We start from the raw sequence: 12,696 nt of genomic DNA, 5'->3' as shown, positions 1-12,696 counted from the left end.
AGCAAGCAGCAGTGGTTCCAGGGAGGGAGCTGAGTTGTCCATCCCCTTAAAACAATGTACATAGCAATGGGGAACATGATGTGGCTACGTGGACCTTATCCAGTGTTTTAAAGGAAAAATATCTCTAACAGTGTCTTGGCCTATGGAAGCTGTATAGTTTTCCCAGACTTGGAAAAAAAGCACTGGTACTTTCCCAAGTTCCGCCCTTTTCAGTTTGATGCTAAAAAAAAAAAAAAAAAAAAAAAAAAAAAAGAGCTGATTCTTGCTTTCCTTTTGTCTCTAAAATGGGAAGTAATTTAATTAAAAGAAGAAATTATGCATCTTCATGGTGAGAGGTAAAAGCTTATCTCTGAGTTAACTGTTTTGATAAGAATAAAGCCAAATGTGTACTTCTTTTTTCTTAAATAATAGTCTATGCTCTTAGTGATGAAGAGGAGACAGGTAGACAGGTGATTCTCCAACAGCTTAGATGTGGATGTTGGGACAGTTCTTCCCTGGATGTGGAGCTGTTTTGAGAGACATCCCCCAGCTCTGTTAGGGAGAATGCACAGAAGTGAAGGAGGAAGAATGACCTTGCTTTTAAGGCATTCATCTGGAGCTTGGGCTCTGGGAGCTGAATTCCCAGCGCTGGGACTGTCTTCCTCTGTGGTCTGCAGCGTGTTGCTTGGGGGATGTCTGTGCCACACAATGGAGCTTTGCACAGAAAGCCCTGGAGCTGACTCCAGGAGGTCTGCACCGCCCTGCACCCACTGGGGCACTGTGTGGAGGCATAACCCCCTTCCCCAAAAACACAGCTGCACTAGTTCAAGCACTGTTTTGTGCTGTTGGGGCTGTGCTGCTTCCAGTTCTGGAGCTAGGATGGTTGTGGCTCATTTGGACATCTCTGTACCACACTCCATTGCTAAATCAGGTACTGAGAAACAAACACAGAGTTCACAATGTTTTTGAACTGTCTGCATGGTCTGGTTTTGGATTTATTTTGTTTTGCACAAGCTCATCCGAGTCACTCCACTGTCACTGACTTTGATTTCCTCTGCGGCACTGGAAACCAACTAGAAGAAAAGCTTCATTTCAGCTGTTTCCCATGCCCAATTTGTTTTCCAGAAAAAAACAAGTTCTGATATCTCTTGGAGTTCAGCTGACCCCAATTGCCTTCTAAGTTCTAGCTATGACCTCGGGGGAGACAGCAGAGCCTGGTGCTCAGAACACAGTTGGTCACACACTGTTTCTGAAGGGCCAGTGTGCAGACTTACACACAAAGCCACTTAACTCCTCTTTTCCAAGTAGCCACACAGGAGTGACATTTTCTGGGCTTTGTAAAGCACCCCAAGAGCCGTGAATGAAAGGAGCTCTACCTATTCGAACCAGTATTTTGTTTATCTACTCTATCCAAAATAGAGAAGAAAACAGCTTTATTGTCTGCAGCTTGAAAAATCTGCCTGCTGTGATGTTTGTGACAGTAGGAAAGACAAACTTGCTATATGCCTGAAAAAACACACACTGCCACTGGCTTTGATTTCAATAGGGTGTAGGTGATGGGAGTAGTGCTGGGACAGTGTTGCACTATCCATCCTCTCCAGGGATGCCAAGTGGGGCTCACAGGCATCCCCCCCGTATGATAGCAGAACTTCACAGGGTCTCCAGGCCAGCTTATAGCTTCAACTCTTGATTAAAATAAAGGAAGCCAACTGGAGAAGTTAGCTCACGGATAAGTCATTGCTTTTTGTCCAAAGGAACATCAGGCTGACACTTTTCTTCTTGGAGCCTCTTGGCTCATAATATTTGGAAGATAAGATCTATCCAGAGGGGGTTGCATAAACTTCCTGTGAACTTTCATAGCTGATGATCAAAAGGAATCACAAAACATGTTGTCATTATTTGTCTATTTATTTATCTATTTAGAAGTTCAAAGAGTGTACAATGCTATTGGTTGTGACTTTTTTTCCCTCATGTAAACAAGGTGATAGTGATATCATACTGGATGAATGGCCTTAAACCCACATTTTCCATTTTGAGTTCAAGAGCTCTTTTGCTCTGGAAAGGAATTTTTTTTGGGGGGGAAAAATGCAGAAAACGCAACCAGCATATTCTACTCCAGAAACCAGCCCTGCATGATTGAATGTATCTGTCCTTGTGTTCATTGCTTTGCTAGAAGATCCTCTTCCCTTTATTAGCTTTGTGTAGCCAATGTAAAAATAGAGATGGTTCCCAACAGCATCTTCCTTGTCCTGTCACCTGGATGCAAGTACAGGAAGGGCTACTTTGACAATGATTTGAGAAGTTCCCCTTCAGGTGGGGATTTGGCTTAAAGGATCTGTATTCCCATGATTTATGTGCTCTGAGAAGGATTCTGGCCCTCTGTTCTCATTAAGTCAAAGCTTTGCAACCCTTGCTCAGCTTCACACAAGATTTAGTCCTCCCAGAGTTGTATTCCTGTGTGTCCTGCTTCAGTGCAATTCCAGGCATGAGGGGATCTGTTTTTTAAATTGCCTTCTAGTCCCATGTGCAGCATCTTGTGTTGCAGGATGTGTGCTGTGAATGGGGGCAACAGAAACTTGTCCTTTGGCTTTTGCTTAAAAGAAACAGTAGTGAACTAAGACCAGTTGAGATGTCTTGCATTCATGTAAGGTCAAATCAGAAATCCTGGGGAATTTCAAGCAACTCATTGACATCTCTCCTGATACTGCTAGTTCACAGAGGAAGCCTGCTTGTCTCATTTGCCCCCTCTTCTTGGGACATCCATGCTTGATGAGGATAAAGGCAGTAAAAAAAAAAAAGGTATAGGAAGAGACTAACACCTATAAAGGGCAAAATTTTCTTCTTTTTGTAGAGACAGGACAAATAGTCTCTCCCTGGGGGCTTCTCCCCTCCGTCAGTTTTGGTCCTACAGATTCCTGTTTTGGCATGCCTGGGATGCAACACAGCCATGCAAGGAAGGGTGTTGACTGGAGTGCAGATGGGTTGCAGACAGGGCTTGGTCTAGAGAGTTAAGGAGCAGAAGGACTTATTTACATGAGGTTCCCACCTTTTGGTTATCCCTCTGGCTTGGCTTGTGCCTTGGCCTGGAGCCATCTGACATGGTTTGCAGCACTGGGCTGTTGAGGGCTGGCTGAATTGGCTGCCTGGGCCCAGAGCCAGTTTATATGGCTTGCTTGGCTTTGCACTGCTTTTCTAGCAGGGTGAGCTGTAATATGTGTCTCCTGTCATGAATCAGACTGTAGGTATGGATAATTCTCAAACCAGGCATTTGCATGGTTTGAGAACCATATTCAACACTGTTCATGTTCAAAGTTGTTTCATTAAGGAATTATTCAACTTTTATTCCTTTATTCAACTTATTACTCAGCAAATTTTCATCCTTATTAGTAGGTTTAGCATGGGGATTGTGTCCCAGTGTGATCAAACAATATCTTAAATCTTTAATTGCCAGATTCCATCTCTCTTTTCTGAAATACACAACACTACTAAACCACCACTTTGGTAAAATATTGTAGCACATGTTTGGTGTATTTTTAAGTTCTTTTGAAGTCAATGTCTAAGTGCTTTGCTGAATCAGGGCCTAAACCAATAACAGCTACAAAATTAAGCCACTTTATTTTAGAATGAGTGTTTGCACAGGAGTTGAATAAGTGTCAGCTCCTTGTCATGACCCCCCAGGTACAGATACCCTCTTAGTTTTACTAAATCACTTGAAACTTTTACAAATTGCTGTCTTGCCCTGGGTTGCAACGTCAGGGTCAGACACAAGTGTGGCAGGCTTTCATTTGCAGAATGAGATCAAACTGAAACGGGATATAGGGCCATAAAGGGATTGGCAGCACCTCAAAGAGTGCACAGCTATGATTAGTCATTTCCTATATGCATACTGTATATATACTGTGTATATACACACACACTGGTTTTTTTTTTACCCCTCGATGTAGTGAAATGAATACTGTGCTACAAACATGATCCTCGCTGGGCTATTAAAGAGTCATGGAAACTTTTAATTCTCCTGTTAGAAGAGGGTTGTGGTATACTGTGGGTAATGGATCTGATGCTGAAATTGGGGAATAAAACAAGTCCACAAATAACTGATCTTAGACCTGCAACCTGTGCAGTCCCATTGTAACTGGGGAGATCATATGCTGGGTCAGCTCCTTTGCTATTGTTTGCAAGGCTACAATATACTTTTGTGCTGCTTGCTTTGATACCCCAATCCTAGCAAAACATGCAGTGAGGCAAAACTGAAGTTAACATGCCACTGAAGTCAGTGGAAGGTTTAATCACTTCAGTAAAAAGTGCTTTGGGGGTCAGAGGTGTTATCTTGTGCTACTCACTTTACTGCTGTGCTCTTATACCGTCGTGTTGGAGTGTTAACCACAAAGGCCAGTGCTGTGTATTGTTAATTCAAAGAACTCAGTAGTGCTGTGGGATTGATTCAGAAGGTATGCTGGCTGCTGTCCTGCATGTCATTGTCTTGTCCCACCTGGTAGTCACAGAATGCCCTATGCAAAAGTACTGAGTGCTGAGTCTCTAAAAGAAGAGCAGAGAACACAGTTCTTGTAGTGTGCTTTATATTATGAGCTGACTGGGGCCTTTTCCCTTATTTCCATACCTATGCAAGTCACTGCCTGGTGATGAGGAAGTGCTGCTCCCAAGCTCCCACTCCCAGTGAGGTCAGTAGGAGCTGCAGGCACTTGCAGTACTGTTGGGTTAAAAATACAGTGGGACAGGGTACTTAAATGTCACTGTTTGTTGTTGTGTCTTAAATTACTGAATTTGAAACAAAAACATATGAGTTGAGGTCACTGAAAAGACTGTAAGTAAATGTGTAGAGATAACATGCGAGGAAGAGAAATAAGGTGGTCATCTTCATTGTGAGAGGGGAGAAAGTTATTTGAGAAGGAGAAAAATCCTAAGTAATTCTACAAAAGTATTTTTATGTGGAATTTAGTTTTATTTTGAAAAGGCAAAGAAAAATGTTACTGAAGTTGGTGTAGTGACTAATTTCTGTTTACACCTACCAGAGATTTGTCCTGCTGTTGTGGGCAGCTTAGTCTGTAGCTCGTCTCCGGTTTTGTCTTTTCGAATCCCAAAGTTGATGTTGTATTTTCACCTACTGAAAGCGATACAATTTCACGAGTCATTTAGGAACAAGTCTGACTTTTTTCCTCTCCTGTTGCTGATGATGGCTACTTGGCTTGGAAAGGATTCAGTAAAGAATCTCAGGTCATGCAGCTTGTGGGGAGAGCAGTTCATGTTTCCTTTTCCAGTCTCCAGGGCAGGGACGCCAGGTGTGCCCCGGTGAGGGCTCTCCCTGTGCAGTAATCCTGCTCAGTGCATGCCCTCTCCTGTGTGTGTCACGTGGCTGCTGCATCCTGTGCCTGTGGCCATGGAGCATAGGAAGGAGTGTGTTCAACCAGACAGAAATGGGAAGTGTATCGGAAATAAGAAACTAAACATCAGCTGTGTGTGAGTAATGGATTGTCTGTCTCCTGCAGGGGATGAGGGTATGTGCTCTGATGCCTTTTGATCCCAATGAAGCCGTGACACTGTAATTAATGTAATGTCAGCTGTTCACCTTGTCCTCTGTTTATGACCCCAAACTCTGTCCGGATCCTAAGTTGTGTTCTGAGGTATTCATGTGCTCAAATAAGAGCCCAGTGAGAAAAGAGAAAAGCGTGGGAATGGTTCTTGCTTTGCTGGGGTCAATTGGAGCAAAATACGTCACCTTTTGGGAAGGAACAGATTAGCAGTATATTCATGAGGCTTAGAATAGAAATGTGCTTGTCTGTGCTTCTGTGGTAGTCACCTGTCCTAGACCAAAGCTCCGGTCATAGTTTTGCTACTGTGCTTTGTTCCTACATATTTGTGTATGCATAATATATTTTAATAACTTTGCTTTGCTTAGAAATTTACACTGTAACTGAGTGTATATTTAATGCACTGAGTATTTGCAATTATTTATAAGTGCTAGCTTACATGCTTCCCCAGATGCTTGCCATATATGCAGATGTGGTCCCTAATGAAGTGCCACAGAGCCTTGTGATAAACGCTGGAGTGGGATGTGATGCAGATGGTTGGTATGTACTCCCATGCTACCAGTAATGGGATCTATAGGAAATCTGAGACCTATCAGCCATTTTACTTATCCATTGATCAGTTCCTAGGTTGGGTTTTTTATCGCCTCCATGTCTTCGAACGCTCCCTCTCAGTGACGTAGTTTAAAACATTACTTTCTCAGGAGGAGCTAGCAGCATCCCCTTTCCTCAGTCACACTGCTGAAACTGTGCCCTCTTGCAGCATGTGATGACTTTACCTCAGTCAAACACCAAAGGGAACTTTTCAGGACAAAAACATGTCATAATTTTTCATATTTGGCTCTCATGGCTCTGCTGGGCTTCACCGATTCATTCTTAAGGGAACTTAGTATGAAATTGCAAATTTGGAGCTTTCATATCTAGGAATTCTTTACTGCAATTTTAGCATCTTCTGGATTCTTGCTGGCTATTTTGTTTATTTATCTACCTGTGAATAGTCTGCACATAGTTTTGGTAACAGTGTAAAATGTACCTCGTGTAAATGCTTTTGTCTGATGTTTTTGTTAGAAAGAGAGGTGGTTTAAGTGTACAATCTGCTGGGAGCCCTGTCACTCACAAAATGTAGAGTTCTCTGAAGTACAGTAAATAATAAGCTGCAGTGTATTTTATATCTAACAATGGCTATGGAGAGTCTTATGTTCCCATAAGACATCTTGGCTATCTCACTGTCTACATCTCTTTTTTTAAGCTCACTTTTGCTATCATATTAAAAACACAACCAGAAGAGTAATATGTTGGAACTCTTTAATTTCCTCGTGTATAAAGCTAGTCATGTTGATCATGTAATGTACATTTTCTTGTGTTCAGCTCCCTAAGTAAGATATAAAGGATTTCATATGGTAATTTTAAGTTTTAAATGCAGGGGTGGAAGGTAGCAGCACAACGAAGTGGTTGACAGAGAAAAAGAAACTGATTTCTCGTTTAGCATGGCATAGGCAGCTTTGCAATTTTCTGTCCACTAGAGGGACTGTTGCTTGTACTGCTCGTTGCAGAACCCAGTCATGCAGTCCCTTCAGTATCTTTTATGAAGTTTTAAAACTTTGAATGACTGACTCCAGTTAAATCCTCTAAAGAGTAAGTCTCCAAGGTATTTCTCAATGTGTACAAAACTTTGGGCACAGTGCTCTTCTCCTGCGTCCAAATAGTTTTTTACTGAATTTTCTTGCTAAATGTTCTTTCTTTTTTAAAAAGTATTTTCTGTTCTCTTGATTTATCAGTTCAGACTTTCTTATGTGACGTTGGTGGGGATTCATTTAGATTTTTTTTTTTTGCCAGGGAAAAAATGTTGTATGTCTTTATTTATGTTTGGAGTAAGTTTTGTTTTGCAACCATGGTGCCAGTGAATATGGTAAACTAATCAGTTCTTGTATTCACAAACGTCATTGAAATGGGTTTCTGCTTTAACTGGGAGATAGCGAGCTTTGGGTAAGGCTGACTTAAACTTATAGTCAGTATGAGAAAAATTCCAGATGTATCTCTGTGTTCTTGTTTAGCTGTTTTTTTTGTTTTTTGTTTTTTTTTTTAAATTTCTGTTTGTTTGTTTGAGTTGCATGTTCCTGACCTGCCCATTTTTCTAATTGCAGAAACATGAAAGAATACAGGAAGTCCTGCATGACCGTGATGAATACCTGTGCTAATTAAGTAACTGGCTTGGTACTGGGAGAACAGCAAGGTAAGCAGTCAGGCCATGTCAGCAGCATTTCTTGTAATCTGCATGATTGTATTTCGACAAAGGCCTTGGTGCTTTCAGATATCAAATTCATAACAAGGGGGGCAAAGATGAATAGCCTGCAGGTTTGAATGCAATAGATTTACTTCTGGTTCAAAGCTTTAGTGACAAAATATCTCTGTTTTCCTTCCTGAGGGGAAAAATGTACGAGTTCTGTGGTCATTTTCTCTTGTTTTAAAAGGTGATATCTCTAATTTCAACAATCGATTCATGACCAAAGATCAGCTTCCTGGGTTGACTCTAGGGAGGGGTTGGAGGAGGGGTGGAATGTTTCAAAAACTTAGCTGATGAAAAGGCATGCTGTTTTGTGGATGCCTCCCAGAATTGTTTAAATCTGTGTGTGTGTGTATGCGCGCGCTTATGAAAAGGGGGAGAGAGAGATCTCCATGACAACTGGCCTGGCCAGTCTGTGTTCTCTGCAATCATTTTAGCTGGAATCAGTGCTGCGAAAGGTCATATGAAGGAGTTATGGGAAGCACAGCAGGTATTAGACGCTAAACCACCGGTTTTCTGATTGCCTCAGATAATAAGACAGAGTTTTTTCTGGGGAATACAAATCTGAGAATGGAGTGGAAAGGGAAATGCTCCAAATTTCAGGTAACAAAAATTGCCTTTTTAATGTTGTGTCGTCCCATTTGTAAAGTTTGATGTTTGGTGGGTTTTCTTTCCATTTCTTTTTTTTCTCTGTGGTGTTTACTCCCAGCCGAGTGTCGGAGTGAGCTTGGATTCCCTAGCTCTGGGGAATGATGTCATGCGGCAACAGTTGGATTCTATTAGCCAGGGAAAGAGGAAACATCCTGCATTTTTTGTTTGGGGGGCGTGTGGGGGGGAAGGGATTTACTTTGCGTCTTGATTGAATCTTGTGCAAAGGCTACAAGAAGTGTTTTGAAAAGAAAAAAAGTTTAGAACTAATTAGCTTTCAGAAAAGATCATTTAGGACCTAGACAGCATCAGTCCTTAAAACCACTGCAACAATTTCTCCTATATGCAAGAAAATGATTATGGAAGTGTTACAGAAACCCGAAGACATTTCTTTCATCTTGAATGTTCCTATATTCATCTTTAATGAGAAAATTAATTACCCTACACTTAAGCAGAGGATTTAGAGCCCTGACGCACTTGGGATCCTTTAACAATTGTTTAGAGAATGTGCTACTGAAGAGTTTCTTCTGGGTTGGGCTCTTTCTCAAACTGCTGCTTGTGAATAGATGATGCTGGCAGCCTTGTTCTTAATAAGGTTTTCAGTCCTAGACTGTGCATTTCATAGCTTTAAACCAGCCTTTTTGGGAGAGGACAGCGGGGAAAGAAAGCAAAAACCTCATAACTTCAGCAATTTGAAAGCGACTCTTCCTCCCCCCTTTTCTCAGAGACTTTTACTAAGTGCTGTATTAAACACCCAGTGTTAGGATAGCACGTGTAGGATTTTATGCAGAAGAATACCTCATGATGAATGTACAACTGCTATACCTTAATGAAAAGACTTGAAACTTTCATATAATCCTACTTTCTCAAGCACCGCAAAAATACCCTGTATCCGCAACCATGATGAACACGCTCGGTCACCTCTGTGCTGTTTAAATCCCCCTCTAGCAGATGCTCATTTCTACTTTTACTCTGCTTTGTTCCCTCCTGTGCGTTTCAGGCATGATCCAAAGCTTGCTGGAGTCCATGGGAGTTTTCCCTGTCAACTTCAAAGGGCTTGGGATCAGCCTCTGCCTGAGAACTTCCCAGCCTCTATTTCAGTCTTTTGACTGCAGGACCAGGCCACAGGCTCTCCATTTTCTTTCTTGAACTTTCCAAACAGAAGGTCTTTTGTGTTCCTCCAAACAATGCCAGGCGCTGCTGACTGGCTTCAGCGTGGCTGTTAACACACGCTGGAGATAATGGTGATGCTGATTTCCCCGTCCTCCGAATATCCTCCTAGAAGGGAAAGTGCCGTGAATGGAAATTGGATCCTTCTATCCCACCTCCCCTCCTCACAGATGGCTGTTGTCTACGGGCGTGTGTGTGTGTGTCTCTGTCTGCAAATTGTTCTTTTTTTTAAAGGCCAGTAATGGCTGTGCTTCAGGGGGAGTGTCCCAGGAAGATTTTAGGGAGAAAATGCTGTTAGAGCTGTGATGTGCCATAGGGCACTCATGTGGGAGAAGCAGGCTGTCCTGGAGCTGCACTGGCAGCTGTCATCTGCAAACTGAGGGCTGATCAGCAGTGTCTAACCCTTTGCATCCCCCTCTTGCCTTCCAGATTTGACCAACTTGATTCTATAAATAAAATATTGCTGCTAGCGAGTATCAGTCACCTGGTTTGGAAAAAAATAGTTTTTCATCTCTTTGTGGAATTGGGAGCAGTTTAATAAGAAATCCTTGTGCCATTCTTGACTAGAAATGAAATATCTGTGGAGCTGGTGTGTTACATTTGAACCATCCCTCTGATTATGAAGGAGCACTGTGATGATTACCCAAGTTTAAGGCTCATTTGCAGGAAAATGTTATTAGTGCCTGAAATTTCTGAGACAGACAAATCTAATGATTTTCAACATCAGAACCACTGCTTTTAAGTGCTTACGTTTTACAGATGATCATCTTGGGAATCCCGAGAGATCTCTGCAAGGTGTTGCACACTGGGCATTCCGAAGGCAGCAGTGGGGGTTTGGTGTTTATCTGTCGTGGGGTGTGATGCAGTGGGAAGCCTGGTGAACTCTCTCCCAGAGTTTCAGGATGAGTGGCATTTCTCTTAATGGTCTGTGCTGTAGCGTTTGCATGTTACTTTGAAAAGTGATACAAGGCATCATTCCCATAGTCCTTTAAGGTAATTTCCATGTGTTCTAGCATTCTGAATGGTTCCAAATGAAGTTTTCATATGTTATACACTATACGCCACTTTACTTTTACATACTTTACTAGTAGGACATTTTTAAAACAATCAGAAATATATTTGTAACTAAAAATATAACGAGATACCTCATAGCTGACCTCCTATGGTTGGGTGTAAATGTAACCAGCAGCACCCAGGCATTGGCACATTAGTTTTTTCATCCATTAGGGGAGGAAACAGTTCCAGAAGCTGGTATACCTGCTGATGCAGGTGGTGTTCTTGCAGGTCTCTGTGCAAGTGTAGCACCTCTGTGCTCAAAGCAGCATCTCTGGACAGGTCTTTAGCTCAGCATTTGCAGTCCTGCTGTGGTTGTCGCTTTTTAAGTGCATTCATTTCTGTATCTCAAAGGCAGTTGCTCTGTGTTGTCCTGACATAAATCTTTTTAGTTCCGTGTGTCCACCATGTTTCTGCCAGTGGCTGTATGTCCACATTGATCTTGTGGTTAGTCAGTGGCTCTGAGGTTTACAGAGATCAATGTAGTTTTTGATGGGATTAGTTGATCTCTGTCTCGTTTTACTTAGAAGAAAAGTGAAGGGACACAGCAGAAATCTTTTTTGTTCTCTCTCCTTGACTGTCTAATTTTTATATTCTGAAGCATAATGTTTTTAATTGCTTGTTTTATCTTGCATAAGATCCTCTTCTGTATAACTCCTTGTACTCCCTCTATCCATAGTGTTGTCTGTAGTGAATTCCAGGTTAATTGCTACCCTGACACATTTCCTATGTGGAAATACACTGCTTTGTGAAAGAGCTGAGGCTATCGAGGACTGACTGTGTATCATTCCATACTTGTTTCTGCTCTTACTCCCTTCTCTAAATAACTCCAGTCCTTTCTATTTTTTTTTTCTTTGGGAAAGTATGTGTGAGACTGGAAAAACCCTGTAGTTTTCTCCATTTCTGCTGTTTTCTTTGAAGTCTGGGTGATCTTCAGAGCACCTGGTGTTACAGCTGTGGACAGATGTATCATGAAATTCTTGAACATGAGATCAGTATTCTTTGTCTGTAACCTTATGCTCACCGTAGGTGGAATTAACTGATTGAAAACAGCAGTGCTGCATGTTTAGAAGAGCTGCTCATGAGGATGCTCAAATCTCTCCTGATTTTTCTATAAGCTAGTTTCAGTTCCAGCAATATGAACCATGAGTTCTCCTCTCATGTGTTGTTTTCTGGTCACGTTAACTGAGTGACTTCCCAAGGTGCAAAATGTGACACACAAAGGTTTGTTCTGAGAAGCTTACACTGGATATGGGTCTGACTACCTTTAATTACAGCAAGAACCTCCCCATGATTGCACTGTCACTGTGCTCTGCAGTGGAGGCTGTCATGAGTGCTAATCAGTAATCTCTCTTCTGCCTGTGCATCTTTGACCCAGTTACTTTGCTGAACTGAACACAGTTCCTGGTGTGACACAAAGCAGACTCTTGGCACAGCCCTGATCACAGAGCAGGGAGAGATCTGGCAACTTTCACACAAATCCATTATAATTAAGGCTTCTGGTCTGGGATTTAAACTACTTCTTTCTATTAAAAGGCTGAGAGGCATTTAAAAGTAATTTTCAGGCTGAAAATGAACCTGCTGATGGTAGAGGCAAAGTCCCCTGTTGGTAGTTGCTGTAGCAGACCTGGAAGAGGCAGGTGCTACTCTCGTTCCTTCATCAGGCTTTGCAAACCTGCTTCCAACCTGAGAGCTTTTTGAACGGAGCCCCCCAGCTGTTCCTCAGTTTCACGTGACAATGGCAGAGTCCCCTAAGCAGTTAGAGGAGTGTTGCACCGTTGACTTTCCTCCAGTGCCAGCTCTTATTCTGAGTTCAAGCCTCATGTTGTATTAATCCTCTGTGCCCACTTGAAGCCAAACTGCTGTAGACAAGGGACTGTTCAAAGGAGTCCTGTTTCCCCATCCTGCCAGGCAGTGCTCCCCCCTGGAAGTTTTCTTCTCCATCCTGTTGCAGTCTGACGACAAGATGATGAATTGCAAGCTAAAACTTCTGCCAATGACAAGAACACAATTTGGCAC

The 12,696-nt window shown here is 42.2% G+C and overlaps 1 protein-coding gene across 4 annotated transcripts in view; it reads left to right on the top strand.

Annotated features, from left to right (window-relative positions):
* Positions 1–12,696, top strand: part of DENND2B (DENN domain containing 2B) — a 167,065-nt gene that overhangs the window by 28,810 nt on the left and 125,559 nt on the right. For 3 of the 4 annotated variants that reach the window (XM_050337187.1, XM_050337189.1, XM_050337190.1), the window contains exon 2: positions 7,667–7,755. The gene's annotated coding sequence lies outside the window, so the exon portion shown is untranslated. Of the gene's footprint in view, positions 1–7,666; positions 7,756–8,255; positions 8,410–12,696 lie in introns of those variants that run through there. The other variant, XM_050337186.1, reaches the window with a different exon arrangement.

The sequence above is a fragment of the Myiozetetes cayanensis genome, unplaced genomic scaffold (assembly GCF_022539395.1).
Source record: "Myiozetetes cayanensis isolate MyiCay16 unplaced genomic scaffold, myiCay2020 scf6-25, whole genome shotgun sequence".
In the NCBI taxonomy this organism is placed as follows: domain Eukaryota; kingdom Metazoa; phylum Chordata; class Aves; order Passeriformes; family Tyrannidae; genus Myiozetetes; species Myiozetetes cayanensis.
This window is presented reverse-complemented; position numbering and strand designations above follow the sequence as displayed.